Source organism: Paralichthys olivaceus, chromosome 12, assembly GCF_024713975.1.
Source record: "Paralichthys olivaceus isolate ysfri-2021 chromosome 12, ASM2471397v2, whole genome shotgun sequence".
NCBI lineage: Eukaryota > Metazoa > Chordata > Actinopteri > Pleuronectiformes > Paralichthyidae > Paralichthys > Paralichthys olivaceus.
The window spans coordinates 4,964,389-4,985,293 of NC_091104.1; positions in this window are offsets into that span (position 1 = coordinate 4,964,389).

Below are 20,905 nucleotides of genomic sequence, written 5' to 3' on the forward strand. Positions count from 1 at the left end.
TAAAGTACGGAGTGATAGATGAAGAAGGGTAAACATTTGCAGCAGGGTCGTGCTGAATGGGCTCTGGCTCTTTAATACTCTCTCATTAATGCACCGTGCATTGACTCACGGATCACTCACGGCTAAATTATAGCTCTGCCTTTGCTTATACGCTCGATGGGGAAATGAATGATGTGGCGAGCCGCAGTTAAAAACGCTTTCTTTTTTCTACTGTTGATCCGTTTACGGTTTATTATGGTTTTCACATTAGATGATGAAAAGTTTCTCTGCTGCAACTTTGGCAGCGGACCACAGGGCTAGTGCGTCATGTCGGGTGACGTGTGTGTGCAGGCTACTGTCGCTAACTGCATCTGTGCCGAATCTGAGGTCATAGAACTCAACGCGGAGGAAATTGAAGAGGTCAGAAATGAAGCAGAGTAGAACAAGGAAAGAGCAAAGAAGAGAAGTGGAACAAAAGTAGGTGAGAAAAAGTGAATTCAGCTTCTCTGAAAAGCAAAACACATGAAGGCAAAGAAATAATTCAAGATTTATAAATACACAATTTGTACATAGATTCACATCAAACTTGATAAATTTGCATTTCATATATTGAACTATGACCTGTGTGTGAAGTATTTTCTTTTTTTTCTACAATAATAAGAAATTTCCTTTGCTTTGACGAGACCTTGAACATTTCAGGTTTCCTTTCTAGACGGGCGTCAACAGTAACTCATAAAACTCATAAATATCCACATGTTAAAGTGCAATCAAACATATAAATAGAGGAACAAATACCTGTTGAGTAGTTGAAAGATATTATAAGAATAAACTCAGATGTGACACGAAAATGAACTCAAACATGAGAGCACTTTGAATTTGCATGTGGGGTCATTTGAGTGAACACGTGTGATTCCTCGTCATCACTGGGCTGATCAGAGATTTTTTAAAGTGAGATGATCCTCGTGTAAGAACATGTCCTGAACCTTTAATCGTGTGTTTTAAGGACTCGACTCATTTCCGTGTGAAAACCTCCGGTTGGAACACGCATGTGACGAACACGGGGTGTGATAATTGTAAGAACAGCACTGAGGGGGGGGGTGGGGTCAGGGTTTACATTCTTGGGGTATTGCATTTTGCTGCACTTCTGCTCCCTCAACAATGTCGTGCCTCATCGGGGCCACAATCCTCAGCGACCGCAGGGCCGAGCGGGGCGACAGCTGCCGGGCCGGAAAAACAACGGACGCCACTTTCCCTCCATGCGAACCTCATGAGAAATTCCTGGAATGGCGGTGATTGTAATGTGGCCCTATACAGTTACATAATGAGGGCGCTTCATAAACATAATCTCTGCTTCCTTTTTCCTTCCTCTTCCCTCCGCTTCACCTCCTCATCTCCTGCCTGTGAACCGGCTCTCGTTCTCGCCGCTCTGGATCCGTTCCCCTCCTCCCACCGTCCTTTGCATATTTCACACTGTGACGCTGGACTTTACACAGCTGCGCTTACACAGCTGTTGTTTGATTGCAGTTGTGATTTTGCTTATGCACATTGTTGTGTGTGTGTGTGTGTGTGTGTGTGTGTGTGTGTGTGTGTGTGTGTGTGTGTGTTTTATTCCCGGCTGCCTGATAGCAGCGCTCTCTGAGCCATGAAACAGTAAATATCCATCATCCCCGACAGGCTGCAGGTCTGTTTTCTGACCACATGACTCGTTCGTCCACTCCATGAAATTAGGACATTTTTCTTTTCAGTTCAGAGTCTTTCAACCATTTTTCATTCATCCGTTTTTTAATGTTTTTATAAAAAAAAAAACCCCACAAAGAATTGAAATATTCCAAAGTTTTTACAGTTAACTGAGGTGGAAATATTTATATTGTTTGAATGAATGAGTCAGGAAATGCAGTGGACAACTCAAGATGAATGATAATGTTGCTCTGTGACAGTTTTTCATGTTCAGAACTTGGATCTGCTGCCCCCTCAAGGCCAAACAAAGAGTTCTCTGCAGATTTAAAGCTGCTTTAAAAGACACAGATTGTAAATAGAGATGGACGACACGGCTCCATTTCCTCCCACTGTAGAAAAGCACAACATATAAATCTATCATTTGAATAAACACATGTTCTGATCGCTGTTACCCTGAGACTTAAAACACAGAGCTTGGAACAGACTGGTCCGTGTGATCAAAAGACGTCCGGAGAGACTCGAGCTGACGTTTGCGAATTGTGGCCCTGCAAAGACACTCTGCTCCTCTAGAGGTCACTAGCGCAGCTTCACTAATCAAAACCTTTGCTCGTCCTAAGATGTTTGAGCTTTGGAAACTTTTATTTAACCGAGACGTCCAGTGGCGAGTAACACTCTCCCTTCCCCTTCAGTTCCGTATATCTTACGGAAAACCACTTGAAAACCTGCGTTGACAGTTTGAAATAACAAGTCGTGTAACTGAAGAGAATTTTTTCCACAACACAGGGAAACACAGTTTATGTCTGCAGCTCGTAAACAAGCACGTCGGCTTCTACTGCCCGAGTTGTTTACGTGCTCCTCGTCCACCGGCTCCTCGCTCGCCCTCCTCTTTAGTGCTTGGAGTGGGTGTTGTGTGAAGAGGCCTATTTAAAAAGGACCTGAGGGAGCGCCGCCTCTCCCCAACAGCTGCCCAGCTGTTCCACCTTGTTGACCGCCCCCCCCCCCCCCCCCCCCCACCCGCCAGCCTCCCAGCAGCCCATGACCAACGCAGCCACTCAGCAGGGCCTTGACATCGCGGCAGAGCGAGGACGCCGGCAGCTACTGTGCAGCTGGAATGAAAGACGGATTCTCAGGACGAGGCGAGGGTCAGTTTTCAATCTGTCTGACGTTCCTTTGAATCTGACGCGATGAACGTCAGCCAGCGGATAAAAACACATCTCCGATCGGAAAGATTAACGCTGATTTAACACCGACGCGTCTCGTCCTGCGAACACTGTGTCGCTCCTGCCTCCCCCTCGAGATCCAGCGCCCCCTCACCCCTTCACCCACCCTCTTGTTCCTCAGGCAGGAGCAGCAGATGAAAGACAGAGCGAGCATGAAAGGCATCTTCTTGGCAGTCGAGATGACCTCCGGGCTTTACTTTACTCTTTTTTATTTTTTTTCTATCTGCACCCTCCTCCCACCTTTTCACCTGTTAAAACCCTCCACTTCTCCCCTAATGCCCACCCCCCCCACAAACCCTCTCCTCCATGTCCGTGGGTGGGATTGAGGCGTTCGGACAAGAGTGATTAAGAGTCCATCATCCCATTATTTCCTGTTTTCACACCGGAGGGAGAATCTTAAAACGCAGCCATTAGTTGATTATTTTTTCCTCAGTTGTTGTTAATCACAGGGGGGGGGGGGGTATTAAGTGTTAGAGTCATTATGTTGGTCTTTTATCTTTCAGCTGATAAAGACACAGGAACAGGTTTTCGGGGTCGGTGGTTCGAAGGAGCGGAATGAAACTTGCTGAGCTGATGCAGAGTCGGCAGAATAAGCAGGAACTCAACGTCTGCAGCTGCGATCGTTAGCAAAGGTCAATTGCGGAAAACTGAGATGAGACGCGTTTCATTTACGTGCGTTAACTCTTTCAAGTGCACAAACACTGAGGCGATCTCGTGGGACGCAGGACGTGAACCCATGAATCAAAGTTCCGGACTCTAAATGACCACACAGCTACGACCGACCTGCAGTGACGGAAACATCTGAATGTTTCACAAAAATAAAACTGAATTGAAACGTAGATCAGGTTTCATACACGGACCCATCGCAGCTTTGTTTTTATTCAGAGGTGACGTTCAGGTTCATCCTGAGAGACAGAGATGTTTCTATCTGAGAGCAGCAGACGCCTTGACAAGAAAAATTATTATAAAAAAAAAAAGGGGCAAAAAAAGAAAAAACCCTCAACTCAAAATCCTTACCCACAAAGCATCTGTCAGACCTGCTGGTTGCCAGGCAACAGCTCCCTCGCCTCTCCATCACTGCGCTCCTGTTTTTTCTCTCCTGAGAAACGTACCTGACGTTCTGCTTAGCGAAGAGGTTTCATTACCTCGGGGATGGTTATCACTTCACCGTTACTGCGGTGTGGACAGGTTTAACGCCCGGGCTAATGAGGTTTGTGTCCAAAGAGCTTCTTCTTCCACCCCCCCACCTCCCCCCCATCTGCCCTCGCCCTCCTTCAGATGAACGGCGAGGCGCTAACAGCCGTGAGAAATCAGCCATGGAATTATTCAAAAAGCAATTCAGCCTAAACAGTGGGGAAGATATGGAGCGGGCCTTTCACCCAAACAGGCAGCAACTGAAAAACAGCCTCAGAACGTCTCTTCATTTCAAGCTCACGGTGATTAAACGTTGGGAGAAGCGAGCTCGAGCTCCACGGCTGCACATATTTCACATTTAACAAGCCATCACGGGGAGATACAGGGAAACACGCTGCACGGAGAACAGGTTCGGACCAAACTCAAGTCCTATTTTTAATTTAACATCTTAAAAAAAGGACTTTTTCAAAAATAAAATCAGCCACTTTAGTTTATCCAGTTATCTGGTTAATTAGCAGCACATTCAATTTCACCTTTTAACACGGCGAGATGCTTTTGCACCATTTTCCTTGATTTCACGGATAATTTGATTAAATCTGGAATGTTCAGGGGAGTGTGTGAAATTTGGTGCAGATCCAAACAAAAATCTGGATCTGGTGAATTTAAATGTGGTTTGTTGGCAGAACCCGACTGAGGAACATCCTTTTCATTCATTTGTTCTTTATTAAATGCTTCTTTGTCTGGGACACGACAGACCGGCAGGTGGTACTCGCATTATTTTCTCTTTTCATGCCAACACAGGAGTTTCAGTGTAAGTTCCTGTGATAGTTTGTTGAAACAGCGACAGACAGAAACCACTTTGTCTAAGAAGCAGGAACAGTCAGAGTAACACGAGGTGCTGCAGCCGACAGCAGAGCTGACGACGTGACGGGAGCTCATTTATGTCCTCAGCCTGACGAGCCAACAAGCAACAGCTGAGCAGGCGAGGATCAGCTGACGAGGGGCAGATGTGCAGGAGCAGGGAAAAACTCTGCAATCCACTTTTTCTCCTGTGCACATCTGCCTTTTTAAAACTGACACTTGTTTTTGACATGTGGCTCGGTGCTGTGGATTATTTTGTAAAATGTGTCTCATCCTGTTTGTTTAGCATCATAGAAGTGATAAAAAAAAGTTGAGATCAGTTCTGAGCAGAGTTCAAATGTATAATTCAGATATCAACACAGAAACAATACGAGAGTTCCAGAAGGACCCAGCACAGTGAGCGGGTTGTGAGTCATTGTAATTACAGTACAGATGTTAACAATCAGCGTCTGAACATCTGCTACTGTTATTGAGCTGCAGCTGCAAACGTTAAAAGCACAATGAAGACGTTTCTCACTAAACATGCTTCAATACTGATCATTTGATTCTTCAAATACTTTTCAGGGAACAGTTACTACGGACTTTGAATTTTTTCTTTTCAGGTACAACGTTAAAGAATATCTCTCGAGCTGTTAAAGCTGTTTTTCAGACGTGTCCAACACTCACACATGACAATTTATTGTTTGTGCGCCTTGAAGTACAGAACCCATTGTTACTGTAACAGGGTTTGAAGCTTCCAGCGATTTTTATAGATGCTTTTTCGAGTCGTCACCAAGCTCGTCCTGTTTCTTGTTCCCGTCTCTGTGCCTGTTTCTAAGCGCCGTGTCTTGCAGGGAGTCTGCAAACCGCCGATTGACTCAATTTGCAGTTTGTGTTGCCGGAAATGAAACCTCACCCCTGCTGGGTTTGTGCCACGTCTCCCAGAACTCTCTCCTCCTGACTAATAGACTCATGCATCTATAGCCTGGTACCTCGCTCTCATCTGCCAGCTTCTGTAATCCTCGCTGCGTGATTTGAAATATTATTGTTCCTACGGTCAGGGATGGTAGAACAATCCTGGCATTTAAAATATACTCAAAATATTTTCTCCCCAGACTTTAAATTACAGAGGGAAACACATTTTGATGGAAAAACCCGTGACGCAACTGTCGACTCTTCAACCAGGAACACAAACTTTTATTTGTTCAGACGTTTATCACTTCATCACATGTTCGAGGTTCCAGATGTGGACGTAACGACGCACCCGCTCAGATGAAAGGTGGAGCAGGTGGTGGATGTTTGTTGATACAGGAGCGGAGACGTCAGGACGGATGTCCCAGATGTGGTAATTGTTCACAGAGAGAAAAAAAAAAGAAAAAAAAAGAAAAAGGGAGGATGGAAAAGAAGAAGAATAACCAAAGAGAGGAAAACGAGGATGATGATGAGAGAGCGGAGGAAGAGAAGAAACCTCTGGGTGCTCAGTGGGGGTCAAGAGAGAAAATTACACTTGGCAGGTGTGTGTGTGTGTGTGTGTGTGTGTGTGTGTGTGTGTTCTGCATTGTTACGGGTCGACACTGAATCCCTCCAACCCTCCAACCTCTCTTCATCTTTGTTCTCATTGCTTCCTTTTCTTCTTCTCATCTTCTCTCCCTCTGTCTGCTTTCATCTCCCACTTGTCTTCAGGCTATTTACCTCTTTTCTTCCCACTTCTGTCACCTCCGCCTTTCTTGTCCTCTCTCTGCCGCTCTCTCTCTCTCTCTCTTTTTGCTCACACTCACTCTGTGGTTGAAGGGGGGGGGGGGGCATATTTCAGCTTCTGTTGAATGGACTGACTCAGAATTTTATAAAGACATTCATTTCTTTGTCTCAACATCTACTGAAGGGATTGAAAAGATGTGTCTTCTTGTCCTCCTCCTACTTTCACTTCTTTCTTTCGCCACCATATCTCCTCACCTTCTTTTTCGAATCCTGGAACCTTGCTCCCTCTATCTTGTCCTTGTGTCTCGTCTCCTCCCTTCTCTTTGACCCCTGCATCCTCTTCGTCTTCTCCATCTCCATCCCTCTTTTGTCCTTTTGACATCGCTCTCCTCGTCCTTCCTCCCACTCTCTTTCCGTGCTCCCTCCTCTCTTCCTCTCCTCTTCTTCTTCTCTGCTCGTTTCTCTGTGCGTCGCTGCCCGCAGGAAGTGCCCTGTCAATGGCGACCATTGAGCGTCCCCGACTCTGGCCCGGTTGGATGTCTCTGGCTGTGTCCACAGTTGTCGTGGAGAGGGACACAAGCCGCCAGAGCTGGTCGTCCTCCCACCGCGCTTCTTTGACCCGGCCCGGCCCCGACTTGCTGGGCAGCCGGCTTCCAGCCCGAACAAGCCAGCGGTGATGCTGCGGATGGAGGATGTGAGTGTGTGTGTGTGTGTGTGTGTGTGTGTGTGTGTGTGTGTGGGCTGGATAGTTGGCTGAACATAGTGTCACAGCACAATCAACCCTCTGGCTGACGGGAGGAAGCAACAACATTTCAGTGATTCTGCTTTTCCAGAATGAATATAAAATAATCCTGATGCGATGATTTCACATGTTTGTTTCATCTGAAGAACGGCTCCTTTATATTTGAACACTTCAGATGTGTGTAAATCGTCTCCGGCCTCCCCCCCGACCCTCGAAGGACGAATGGTTTCGATAATGGAAGGATGGATGTTTTCTTTCTTGGCCAGAAGTTCGTGGCAGTTATTGTTTCCTCCTTTTCAACAAGAATAAAATCTAAGTAAATCTTTATAATGATTAAGTATAAATACTTTCAACAACAGTTCGCTTCCATCTTTGTGTCAGCGTGACGATGCCAGATGAATAAATAAATGTTTTTTTTCCTGCAGCTCTGTGAGCTCAACTCCTCTCAACACCTCCGGGATCAAACGGCCGACTGTGCACCAGATCTTGTCGGACCCGTGACGTCGCATCCGTGTTTGCACAACACGGATGCGACTGCGCTTCAATCTCAGTCGTCTCCGTTCAAATCCAGAGCCCAGAGAAGAACCCACCGCAGTCCCACTGCATTCTGACTGTAATGTGCTATAATCACACAGTGAATGTATGTATTGTACTCGATTGCTGCAGCCCTCAGTGACCCAGAGCAGCATAAACAGACGGACGGATCTACTGTATAATTACAGTGTAATGAGTTGCAGCCCGTCTAAAAGCCAGAAATATGAGATTTATGTGATTTTACGTTGCTCCGCTTTAAAACGCTCCAGGAAAACAAAGTCTATCTGTAAAAGTGCATCCGGCACAGAAGTTACACCACAGAGAAACTATGCTGTGAGCCACAGCTGAGGCCTCTGGGATTCTGTTCGGCTCTCCTTTGGTGTGATGTAGGAAAACACGATGCAACTGCGCGGGTGCATGTGATACTGTAATTATGTGATGTACATACTTGTAATTATACAATAAACCAGAGTCTGTGGTTTCTTTCAACAAGAGGCTGTTGTTGAGGAAAAAAACGTAGCTACGAAGTGAAGAGAGGACTGGAAGAAGAGTTAGAGGAAACATAGAATACTCTTATTCTGGTTCATCATTTTAATTTGTGATGAAAAAGGTTTACGTGCTTTCTTCAGACTGTCCATCGCTGCAGCTCCTCTTATCAGCCTCTGTCTCAAACACTTGTTTCTTTGAGGCCTTCTTATCAACAGCGGCTCTCTTAACATCTTCACCCGCACGTGTTCTCGGGTAACGTCTTTCCTTTTTGTCGTGTATCAGAAACGTCATCAACGCACTTGGGGACCGGTCGGAGAAAGTCTCTCGCTCGGACATTTGCGCTCTGGCACGCAAGCCCCTCTGGAGAATGTGGGGAGATTATCCAGAGTTCAGTGTGTGACTTAAAGCAGCTTCAACAGACTTTAAAGAACCTCTTTAAAGTGGAAAGGCTCCTCCGCAGTAACAAAGGATTCCTCCGGGCTCCTCTGCTTCTAAAAATGTACAATATGAGTAAACGCTTTACTGGAAAGTTATAAACCATGTTTACGTCAGGCAATAAAACCGAATCTGAGGCCTTTGTTATGAAGAAACAAAGAAAACTCTCGCTTTAATCTTTGCTCAACTTTAACATCATGTAGAAGAAACACAGTGAAAATGTATACGCACGGATGTGAGCTTATAATAACTATGTTTATATATACTCTCTATATAATTGCATGCTGCGGCAGCGGTTGTTTAAAAAAAAGAAAAGGAAAACATATCTGCGCTTTTATTTTGCTCTGCTTTAAAATGTTGTAGGAAAACAGAGCGAATCCACGAGAGCGTGTGAGACGACTCCGAGTTTACACCACACTCAGATCAGAGTGGACCTCAGCTGCGCAACATCTTTACATCTGAGGTCGGTGACTCAAAAATAAAGAGTTCTGTGCTTTTGCTCTGTCGTGATTTCAGACGACGTCCGCAAAACAAAAGTGACAGAAAAGTGTCAAACACACGAGGGAGCATAGAAAATCCTGTTTACTCTGCGGAGGAGCTAAACCGCGGTCGCAGCCGCTGTTGTTGAACAGAAAACTAGAGTAAAACGATCCCTTCGTCGGTTTTTGTTTGTGGTGAGAATTCACCAGAAATCACTGGAGAACACTGAGACACAAACAATCTGCTGCTCCTCAGAACAACATCACAGAGAAACCTGCTGCCGCCGAGGGTTTCAATACGTGACGGGACGACAGGAGACTTTATTCTGCTCGACTCCGACAAAAGATCATTTAGGAAAAAAAAACAATAAAAACACAAACAATGTAAAACTTTACTCAAAATATCTTTTAATCACAGTGAGACCGCAGCAGGGCCGAGTTTATAAAGACGTAAACACAACATCGTATGTTGATGCCTAAACCATAGACGACGTCGACATTAGTCATGTGGCTCGCCCCCTGCTGGCTGGCTGCAGTGTACGTCACAAACCCAGCCTCCTCCATGTTAGTGGACAGGACTTGGATTATTACTTGTATCTAAACAGTTGAACAACATTCTACTACACGGTGCATTTTATATTTTTATTGTGTGTTAAAGTTGTTTTCCGCTGAAACTTTAAATCTCAGCAGACACATCATGTGATATTCCCGCCACACGCTAAAGTACACAGTAACGACTGACATGTTAAATGAGCGAGGCACCGTTGCATCATGTTAATACTTTAAAAGCACTCCGCCATGATGCACTGCAGAGGATTCCTCCATCATTTTAATTGAACTCCCCTGACAGAGCCGGCGGTGCTTTCTAACACCGTGTCTCCGTATTGATCGCGGAGAACAATGGAAAGCTAAAGGGCCTTTGTAGTGGAAGGGCCCCGTGCCGTCTGGAGACAGATAGCGGTGCAGCGCGGAGTTCAGGGCTGCCGGACTCACCTGCCACTGCACCGAGCAGCGTTTAATCTCCTGCACGGCTCATCCATCACACCCTGACAGCTCAGGAGACAGCGGCCCCTTTTTTTTACATGCACGCCGCTCACTCCCTAACCTGGTTACGCGAGCGTTATCATTTTTTTGTGTTTGTCTCTGGCACAAATAACAGAACGTTTCATTAAAAGAAAAAAAATACTTGAAAATGATTTGTCTTCATAGCCGATGGCAGCTTCAAATGTAAAACATCTAAACGCTGAGGAACATTTTCTAGGTCACATTTCATTGACGTGCACAGAGGCGGCTTTGATCAACGCACACAAATGTCATAACTGTGAATAACCTTGCTCGGCTCATAATTTAATTATGGGTCATATTTGGACGTCAATAAAACAGCATGGCGAGCGAGCTGCGCCCACGTTCACTGCTGCAGTGGGGATTCTCATTTATTTCCCCTGGAGGCGATTAGAGGAAGCCTCGGTCGCTGCAGGAGCTCGCAGCCGAACCCTTTCATATATTTTAGAGAGGAAAATTCTATTAACTTTTCTTGACAAGAGGGAAACTCAATCCCACGGTATCAAAGGTTCATGTAAAGGTCTGGTGGCTTAACCTGGGTAACACTTTAAGTATGACCAATACCAGGGGGGGGGGCTCCGCTCTGTACATGCGTTTCTTCTTCCTGCTGTTCATGCAGTATATTGTGTTGTACTGTACTTGAACTAATACTCCTGCCATTGCGCTTTTTTTGGGTTCAAGATATTTGTATGTATTTTCATCCACTTTCAAAATAGCAGCAATTGTACCATGATGCAATTTATTCCCCCTGAAAGCAGAGAACCTCATGTTTTAATAATGTCCCTGCTGCACAGAGGTGGCATCATTTCACTCGCTCCTTGGCCGACCTCTGATTCAGGGACGTGAGCGGCGGAGAAATGTTTCAAGTCAGGGCATCAACCTGAGTTTATTGTAACACGAAGGTTCATCAAGTGGAGTAAATTATATTAAATCGCTGGATGAGAAGATCGGCAATTAAGCTGAACATGACCGACACCGAGGTGACTGACGTGTGTAGTGGGAGTAAAGGAAGTAACGATGCATCTTTACGAACTCGACTAATCTCACAGAGGTGAACGACTCAGAAGAGAGGGAGGCTTTGTCTTTATTTTAAAAATGTTGTAACGTGTGTGTACTGCTCAGCTTCTCATTCTGCTCTACATTCAAACCCCTGATCTCTTGAATATGCATGAGCAACTTTGCCCCGATCAATCAGAGCTTCATGCAAATGTGGAAAAATTCAAAATTACACTTTTCGAAGTCAACAACTTGGAGCAGAGACGCAAAGAGCTGACTGACAAACTTGCAAAAGCCGGACAAACTGGCCGCACTGTTGAAAAATGCATGAGCGCCTCTTATACGCTGCAGCACATATAGAGTGTTTGGTCATGCTTAGAGTATACGAGCTGATGGCAGCGTTATGGGGGGGGGGGGGGGGGATCTCAGAACGTTGCTGCCTGATTTGGCTGAATTTCAAGAATCACAATCAGGTTTGATGAAGCGCTGATGCACAAGATTCTCAATGGAAGTAAAATAGAAAAATTACACTCAGGAAGTCACATCTTGTTTTTTAGACTCAAGAAAATGTGCAGAAAAATTAGAGTTTGTGTTTTCAAATGTTATTCTGACTTAGTGTCTGATCGTTTAAATGTAGTATGTTTGATTTACTACATAATAATTCTGCATTTTTCATTTCAAAATGGTCTTTCTATTTCTATAATCTTCAGTTCCTGCGTCCTGAGAAAAGGACGCACGATCAAAAAGCCTTTTAACTTGAAGTCAGAAACGTTTCCCTCGTGACGATCAACAACACAGAGTCACTGTGCGACTTAACCTGGTGATGTTATCGTGCGTCAGCGTCTGTGGAAATCTCCTCAGTCACCATCTGCTGCAGCCGTCAACTTCCCGTTCGAACCTTCTGTTCTATCGTGCTTCACCTGGCCCGTTCGGCGTTGACCCGGCGTCATCGGTCACGCTCGTTTCAGACTGACAAACAGATGGAGCAGGAGAAAGTGTGTTTGAGGTTTCCTGAGTTTCTCTGTGTTGCCGTGTGACATGAAAACTGAGCTGATGTGAAATGTGAGGGTGAGAAAAAGACGTACTGCTGTTGTTACATGTTGTTAACGTCTGGTGAGAGGGAGATGTGTGCAGACGGGCAACCTGCAGCTTAAGGTTATAAAAATAAAAGAGCCCAGCTCGAGAAGGAGAGAGAGAGAGAGAGAGAGAGAGAGAGAGCTGCCCTGTCTACCTTGAACGTGAGAGGGAAGACGGTTCTCGCATGTGGAACCATTTTGCTCCCGGACCCTTAATGACTCCTAATTTCATGGCAAATAAACCAAACAGCGATGCCTTTGAGTCTCGCTCCATTTGTGAAGGAGAAAAACAGCAAAGACAGAATTCACATTCTTCTCCAGTCGAAGTGCAGATTAAATGTTCCTTTCTTATCTGCCCGTCGACCTGTGAGTGCACCCCACCATTTTGTTTTCCAGGTTTTCCAGTCGGAGGTCTGGCGCTCAGAGTCACATCACAGTTTTAACGCTTTAACTTTACCATTAAAACGAATTATCTGGCAAAGTTCTGTGATTTAAATGAGCCTCAGCACAAACTAGCTCTCGGTTTGTAAACTTCAATTTGAGTAAATTGGACTAATTAGCTAATCTAGATGAGAATATTTACAACTTTTATTTATATTTTTGAGTTTCAAAAGTCCATTTACATGTGTTATTGTTATTTTGCTTATGTAACGGGGGCGGAGACATGATGTAATTATCAAACATATCCATTTTAAAGAGCTAATTATGAACCAGGATGGATTTTGAAGGTGTTAGTGAAGTTTGCTTCTCATCAGCGGTGATAGATCTTCACAAAGCGTTGAACCCTGGAAACATTCCCAGTGTCGTTTGCGTAATTTGCAGCGTGTTTCTGTATTTGCACGTGTTGACTTTTTCTAGAGCACGTGTCGTGTTTTTTCTGTTTGCAGAGAAGAGAAATTACAGCTTTAATCTCCAGAACATATTCTGTTCTAATATTTATCTGATCCCACATCCGACGGTGAGCTCCCTCTGTCCTGTTCTCCGTCCCTCGGAGTGAGTCTTGCATAATTCAGACAGTTTGTTCAAATGTCTCGTTGGTGAAACTGAATATTTATTTAATAAAAAAAACAAATCCTAATTGTGCTGATGAATGTATTTGAAAACCAGTTGTACTCAATGACAAACACGTTATGCAGTTTTTGTGTTGAGATACTATAGATGGAAATATCATGTTGTAACACACTTAGCAGAGTTCATGCTGCACACGAGGAGTTATACGATTTGTTTGTAAGACCTTTCTCTCTGTAAATCACCAGGACGGTTTGAAATAACGACCAGAGGGATTCTTAGCACCCTGCCCTCCTCTCCCTGCAATCATCCTGCAGACTGCTATTGAACATTGTGATACCATGACCTACACAGACATTTTTCCCTTATGATCGCACATCATGGGCGGACATGTCAAAACAGCTCAGAGACGACTCTCAACAACCAGGGCCTTCCCGTCACCCTCTAATCCAGCAATTAGAGAAAAGGCCAGAGAGATGGAACAGATGTTCCATAAATGGGAATGGCAGAGGGAGTCCTGGCCACTGATGGTATTCCTAATCTGCCCAAGAAGGACGACCGAGCAGAGAGGGAGCAGCCACCGTGCTGCAGCACAGACCGAGGTCACACAACGCTCCGCTAATAATTCAAAAAGCTTGTTCTAAGCAACATCTGCTGCCAGAGGAGTGAGGTTTACTACTTAATAGGTCACGATGCTTCAAACACAGAGCTGAACACAGGCCGCCGTCTGAATCCCCACCCCTTCACATAGTTCTGGTGTTTGAACACGAGCGGAGGTGTCGGATCGTTTTTTCCAACTTTTGCTGAAACAAACAAGCCAACAAACACTGAAGTGTTGGTATGCGGAGTCTGTGTCTCTCAAGTTTAACTGTACGTGCGAACTCGTAAAACACCGCGTCCCTCCGTAGGACTCTCAGATCCACCTGTGGTTGTTGAACAGATATTCGTCTCGTATCGATTGGTGGAGACCAAAGCGGAGCTCGGAAGGAGAGAATTGGATGAATGCTCCTCAGGTGACGAACACTTTCTTTGATTTAACAAATGTTAAATGGTCTCGTCTTGATGACCAGTCACAGAGCTTCACAGAACAGTGTTTGCCTTTTACCCATTAACGCACACACACACACTGACAGTCAATATTGGCAAACTAGAGGAGCCAGGGATTGAGCCACCAACGTTCTGCGCAGTGGACGACCCGCTCTCCATTGCTTACATGTCTGTAACGTAGATTAGATTTTGTTTTGGTGTCTTCCTGCCTCCTCGTCGTTAAAATCATCAACTTTAAATACTATCGACAAATCAGTCGTACTCACTAATCACATTCAGTCTTAATTAACATTAATAACGTTTAGATTCATTCTAATGTCACATGACTTGAACTCTTCATCTAATATTCTAGCATATTCCAGAATCGTGCCATTATTGATGACTCCTGGTATTATTGATTGTTCTCAAGGATTCTTAACATGAAAATTATATTATTTGTATGACATAAATTATTTCTTGTCGCTGCTGACACACAGTAAAAATCTTATTGACCTATTAAATCCTCGTTCACCTGTTTTTCGAGAACAGTTTTGTTGGACCGAGGTTTAAACCAGTTAAGAGCTTGTCTGCACAGTATCGTTCCAGATGGTGTGAAACTGCGTTTTACAGTCAGAGTTACGTCCAAACTTTGCGTTTTGAAGTTGCGTCCAACAGTTTGACAGCGCGCTGTGTTTGGCTGCAGAGTCAAAGAGTTTTATGTGCTGCTCCTGGTGTCCAGAAATACAAATACTGCAGAATCAGTTATAGCAGTAAGTTATTGTTGAGATGGATAAGGAGGTAGAATATCTTGGATTCTGCAAAACACATTTAAATGTACCTGTTGAAAACTCTCGCCTGTAAAAGGTTTAACAATTGGTTTTCACTTTGCTTTATTCCCGCGACACCAACTCATTCATGGCTAACAGCTCCATAGTCGTTAAAAACAAGATATACACTGTATGTTCTGTTGTAACAGATATTATTCCACCAAGTTCGGTGATAATCCATGTCGTAGTTTTTGCGTAATCCTGCTCACAGATGAAAACATCCCTGGCTGAGGTAAATATGGATTTAAAGAAACGTGCACGATCCTGTAGGTGAAAGACGACGTTCACTCCAATGTGATTAGTTGCATTTGTTAGAAAAAATAAACTGAAGTGTAATAAAATTGTAACTGCAGCTGAACCTGTGAAGTTCCTTGTCTCCTTAAAAGGACTTCCTGTTGACGTGGCTCTATAGGTGGCGCTGTTTTCTGTTGTTATCGTGCGCACGGTGTTTCAACTGATGTAACACAAACTGAGATCAGATTGTTGCTGCTGTGAGTGACGCTGCCGTCAGAGGTTCATCCACAACCCTGAGCAGCAAACAAACCCACGTTGGTCCCTGAACTATCATCGGGTCTATTCCTGCGGCTCAGTGGGAGCGGAGTTCTCCGAGGAGCGCCGAAAAAACCGGATTGTTTTACACACACCTGCTCCTGAACGTCACTCGGCTACACGCCTGTCTCAGAGGGAGAGCAGTTAATCGCTGATTTGGCACACTTACAGTGACAACATACCGAGGTCCAGTTTCAGGAACTTTGGATGTGCACACACACACACACACACACACACACACACACACACACACACACACGTATTGTACTTCTATCTTAGTGAGGACACAATACATTCCTGAGCCCTTTATCCTAAACTTAACCATCCAAACTAGATTCCTAAACCTAAACCTAATTCTAACACAAAGAATAGAATAGAATCCTGTTCTTGTCTTTGTTCAGTGTAAAACGAAATTTAGCAGCAATCCTCAAGATGCACAATTTAAATAAACAAACAAACAAACTTTAGAACAGCTCATTGAAAAAGTGAGGAACTTTACAAATATATAAGTACACACACACACACACACACACACAACTGGAGACACTCTGACACCCCACGATGATCCGAACAGTTCGACCCTCTCAGCAGCCATCTTTGATTTCCCTCCATGTGTTGACTCACCACAATAACTTCAAACTGTGCAGAACACATAAGGCTGCAGTTTCGAAACCAGACTGAAACATGCAATTATTTTCAGTTGTCTGCAGAAAAGAGAAGAGAAGAAAAAAGTGCGACGGCCTGTATGTACTGGAACGCTTGACGCTTTGTGGCTTCGACTGAATGGGAAACAATTAAAGTGCTTCTTGGCAACACATGAAGCCAGACGGCGATAAAAATGGCTGAGCTCTTCAGCGCGGGTGAGGCCTCTCAGCTCGGCCCGCCTGGAATCATGAGAATCTTCTAGAAAACTCTCCTCCAGCCTCTGGCTCAGTTCCTGCTCTCTATGGATTCGGTTTTTCTAAGCAGCTACATAAAGAAACACAACTTTCTCATCACCGCAAAACACAGTAAATAAAACATGTAAGAGGAAACATCTGATTTAATTTGTTGGATTTTAGTTTTCAGAGTAAATTGACTTCATATTAAAAAGGACATGAGTTCTTTACCACGAGCATCGGTTCTCTCAAACGTGGTTTACATTCTCAATCAATATCAGGGAGTGTAGGTAAAGATGACAGCTCCTGGAAGTGAAGCCAAATCACCTGGCTCGCCCCCTGGTGGCTGGCTGCATTGTAGATCGTGAACCCCTCCATGTTAGTGAATGGGACATGTACCGAACTAGAAACTGTTCTACTCACTATCAGAGACGATCTACTGTTCAAAACAACATTCATCTACTCACTAACCTTAATACATAAAGGGCCCGGGTTGAAAAATACCTGAATTCTCTGAGGGGAACACATGATACACCTAAATGTGTATATCATGAACAAGTTTACCTCTCGGCCACAGACAAGCTATACTCTGTGTAGTACTGTAGTACTTCTGTCTTTAAAGTTTTTGACTAAAGCTCTATTTAGAATGAACAGTCTGTCTGTGTCATTACTTGTATATATCTCTCAATCTCAACCCCCCCCCTCCTTCTACTTTAAGAGCGCCACCAATCACTTAACAGCCACTGTAGAGAGATGCCCTCCTCCTTCTCCTCCTCCTCCTCCTCCTCTGGGGAGCCGGTTGAGAGGTGGATTAAAGGTCATATAACAACCTAAAGAGGGAGAGTGGGTCCGATGAACGACGGCTGCGAGGATGGTTCATAATGTAGAGAGGAGGAATGGAAGGGGGAAAGAGAAGGAGCACAGGGGGCAATGGGAAGAAGAGAGGAAGAGGAGGAGGACGAGGAACGAGGAGGAGGAGGAGAAGGATGGAGGGGGGGGGGGGGTGGTGGAAAGCGTCCACCAACGTAAACACCTCTGAAACAGAAACATCCATTTAGCAGCGAAAACAAGCCCCCCTCACAAGACCTCCGTGAATGGGCCACTTCAGCCGGCCGAGGAAGTTCCAACGAGGGGCAGGATGTTCCCCTCAGGACGCACTTGAGACCGGCTGAGGGCCAAAAGCCTGAATACATAGACCGCTCTCTCTCTCCCTCTGTCACCGTCCAGCTTTGCCCTCCCACCCAGGCCGAGTGGCTTCAGAAACACCCCCCTCCTCCTCCTCCTCCTCCCTCCTCCGACCGGCCATTCACTGAGCTGCAGCCAGCGAGGCGGCGAGGGAGGGCGTGGAACTGTATTCAGCAAACAAAGACGAGGAGGGGGAGGAGGGGGTGGGGGGGCAAAGACTTTCCGTGATTAAAGAGCATTTAAGATGCGACGAGCGACTAATTTGTTCACTGTGCGACAGAATCAACAGGAGCTGAGGCAGAACGTGCTGCCTGCACTGACTGCTGCAGGTTAATGATGGTGACAGTGAATTCATGTACTAATATCTACATTCATGCCCTCGCTGTGCGTTTTCATGAATTCAGTTTTTTTAATATTCCATTGGGTCCATGTATTTATACACACTATATAAATAAAAACCCATTAAAGGGCTCAAGGTGTGAACAAGAAGTCAGTTTGTCCAGAGGAAGACATTGATCTTCATTTGAACAATTGAACATTCATTTACACGACATTTATAAATATATGTTTGTAAAATACTGGAAATTCCCCTCGATGGTAATTTATGTTTCCAGTTTCTCGTTACCTCCTGCAGAAGAGCTTGATCTTTGAGAACGTACGCTTGATCAAATTATAGAAATTAGAAGAAAAACTTATTTAAAGTGTTTTTCATTGAACCCAGGGAAACCTCTGACCACCAGAACCCGTCTATTACATCACCTCTCTTTGTTTTCGTGTCCTTCATTCGTTCTGTTTTTAAGTTTGTTATGTCTTTAACTTCCTATACAGACCGTTGAGCTACATTTTAAGCTTTATAAATAAAGTTCATGTGAAATCACAAAGAGACAGAGCTTACGGTGGGTTGATGCAGGTAATAGTCACATCCAGTAAAGAGCTGACGTGAGTGAGCAAGAATCCAAAGTCCAGAGAAACGGTTGAAAGATCCAAAGGTGTAAATACGCTGAGCCTGATTCTGACACAGGTGCAACTCCCAACGACAGGAAGTTAGACCCACAAACAAACGGGAACGCTCATTTCAAAATAAAACAGGAAATCCAGGCAGGAAGTTCCTACGGGGAGCAGATTACGACAAAGTTGGTTAACGGGCAGCGTCGCAGTGACCCGAAGACCTCGAGCACTGACTGGTTCATCGAGAAATATTGGCCTTAAGATGGATGTGAGCTCATAAACCGGTGGGTTGATACCCGTTTGTGCCCCGAACAGGACACGTGGTTTGTTGATGGTACGCTCACTTACTGTGTGAAGTGATAACGTGTCCACTCGAGGTGTTCCAGCGGCCGGCCGACCCTCAGCACCGCACCTGAGCTGTGTGGATGCAGATGTTGGACCGATGCTGCGGCTCGGACTCGGTGTTCGTCTTGTAGCCACGTCCAGACCTCGTTAGAATTCAGTTTAACCCACTGTTAAGTCTGTTGTGCGCAAACGAGTCCAGATTCAACAGCATTCACACAGAACAAACCGAGACTCCAGGAAAAACAAACGCTCGGACGTGTGTACTCTGCGGCTTCGTCTCATTTACAAAGTCAGTTCTGGGTTTTTGTTGGACTCGTTTTTTTTTTTTTAGCGACTAGAACAGTTTGTTTTGCAAATTCATGCACTCGGTGACAGACACGGCTCCGACAGCAAACACTATTATAACATGTTTATTGAAAACCTTTTCTGAGAGAGGGAGAGAAAGAGAGAGAGAGAGAGAGAGCGTGAGAGAGAGACACAGAGTTGTGTGATGGTTTTTCTTTCCCGTGGGTTGTTGTGGTGGAATGTTACAGACGATTCATTATGATCAAAACACGTACAAACAAACTATGAATTACAAATAAAGAAATAATCACATAATGCCAAATGGTTAGTTCCACCTTTCTATGTTAGAGACATGAATACAGAGGGAGGACATTTTATTTTGTGGGACTGAGAAACATGATTTTGTCTAAAAAAAAAAAACCTGCTGTGGAATGCAATAAAATAAACTGTTGATGGAAATCGCTTCCTCTCTAAGATTCTTATAAACCAGCTCACACTCAGCCACATAAAGGCATATTTCACACTATAATTAATCTGAACTAACATGGAGATGCAGGACAGAATGCAAACGGGATGAATGAGAGCTGTGCGGAAGAAAAGAATTAAAAAAAAACATGTCACCCTGAAAAATGAAATAAGCAAAAACGTGAAAGCAGTGAATCTATTTTCCCAGACGCCGGAGGAAGCCGAGATAACGCCGCGCTCCGCCCAGCTTCATCTGCGTTCCTGATTTTCTTTTTGTTTTCACAGAGTAGAGAATAAATAAGTCAGTCAGAGCGGAGACGACAGATGAGTGAAGGCCGATGTGCGACTGTACATACAGTAAAAAAAAATCCCTCCCTGCTGAGGCCACGCCGACATTATGTGGAAATCGGTTCAGTAGTTTTTTTTTTTGTTGAAGGTTAAACGCTAAAATGTGCAAGCTAGGCTACTTAGCTTCCAATTTGAAAAGTAAGTGAGTTAAACAAACAAGACACAAAAGCATCGTGGATCCTCTACGAATGTTTTAATAATGAAAACGGAGAATTATCTTGGATTGCAAACGGTAAATGTGGAGTGAACTTGTTTAAAAATGGAAAGAAACTGTTGTTTATTAGCGTTTATCGGACACTGTGATGTTCGCTCGGTCTTACATATGATTGATTATGATTTTTACCGTTATCACTTAATATTTTGGAAAGATTTGTCATTTTAAAAGTGAAATAGCTAAATTAGCTTTTAGCAGTTTTTGTGAAGTGTTGCTTTAATAATGAAGAGCGAAGGTGACTAACGGAGAAAAAAATAAAGTGTTTCTATGATTTATATTTTCACGATGGACATCAGGAACAATGATATTCTCGTTTTCATTCTGGATATCCAGCTTTGGCGTCATGCAGTAACCGTTCAGTTTAGCTATCAGGCGAATGTTAGAAACAACACATCCATTTTAAAAGTGAACGTTAGAGACAGAGGCCGTTAGTTCCAGAGTTAAAAGCTCGATACAGACACAAAAA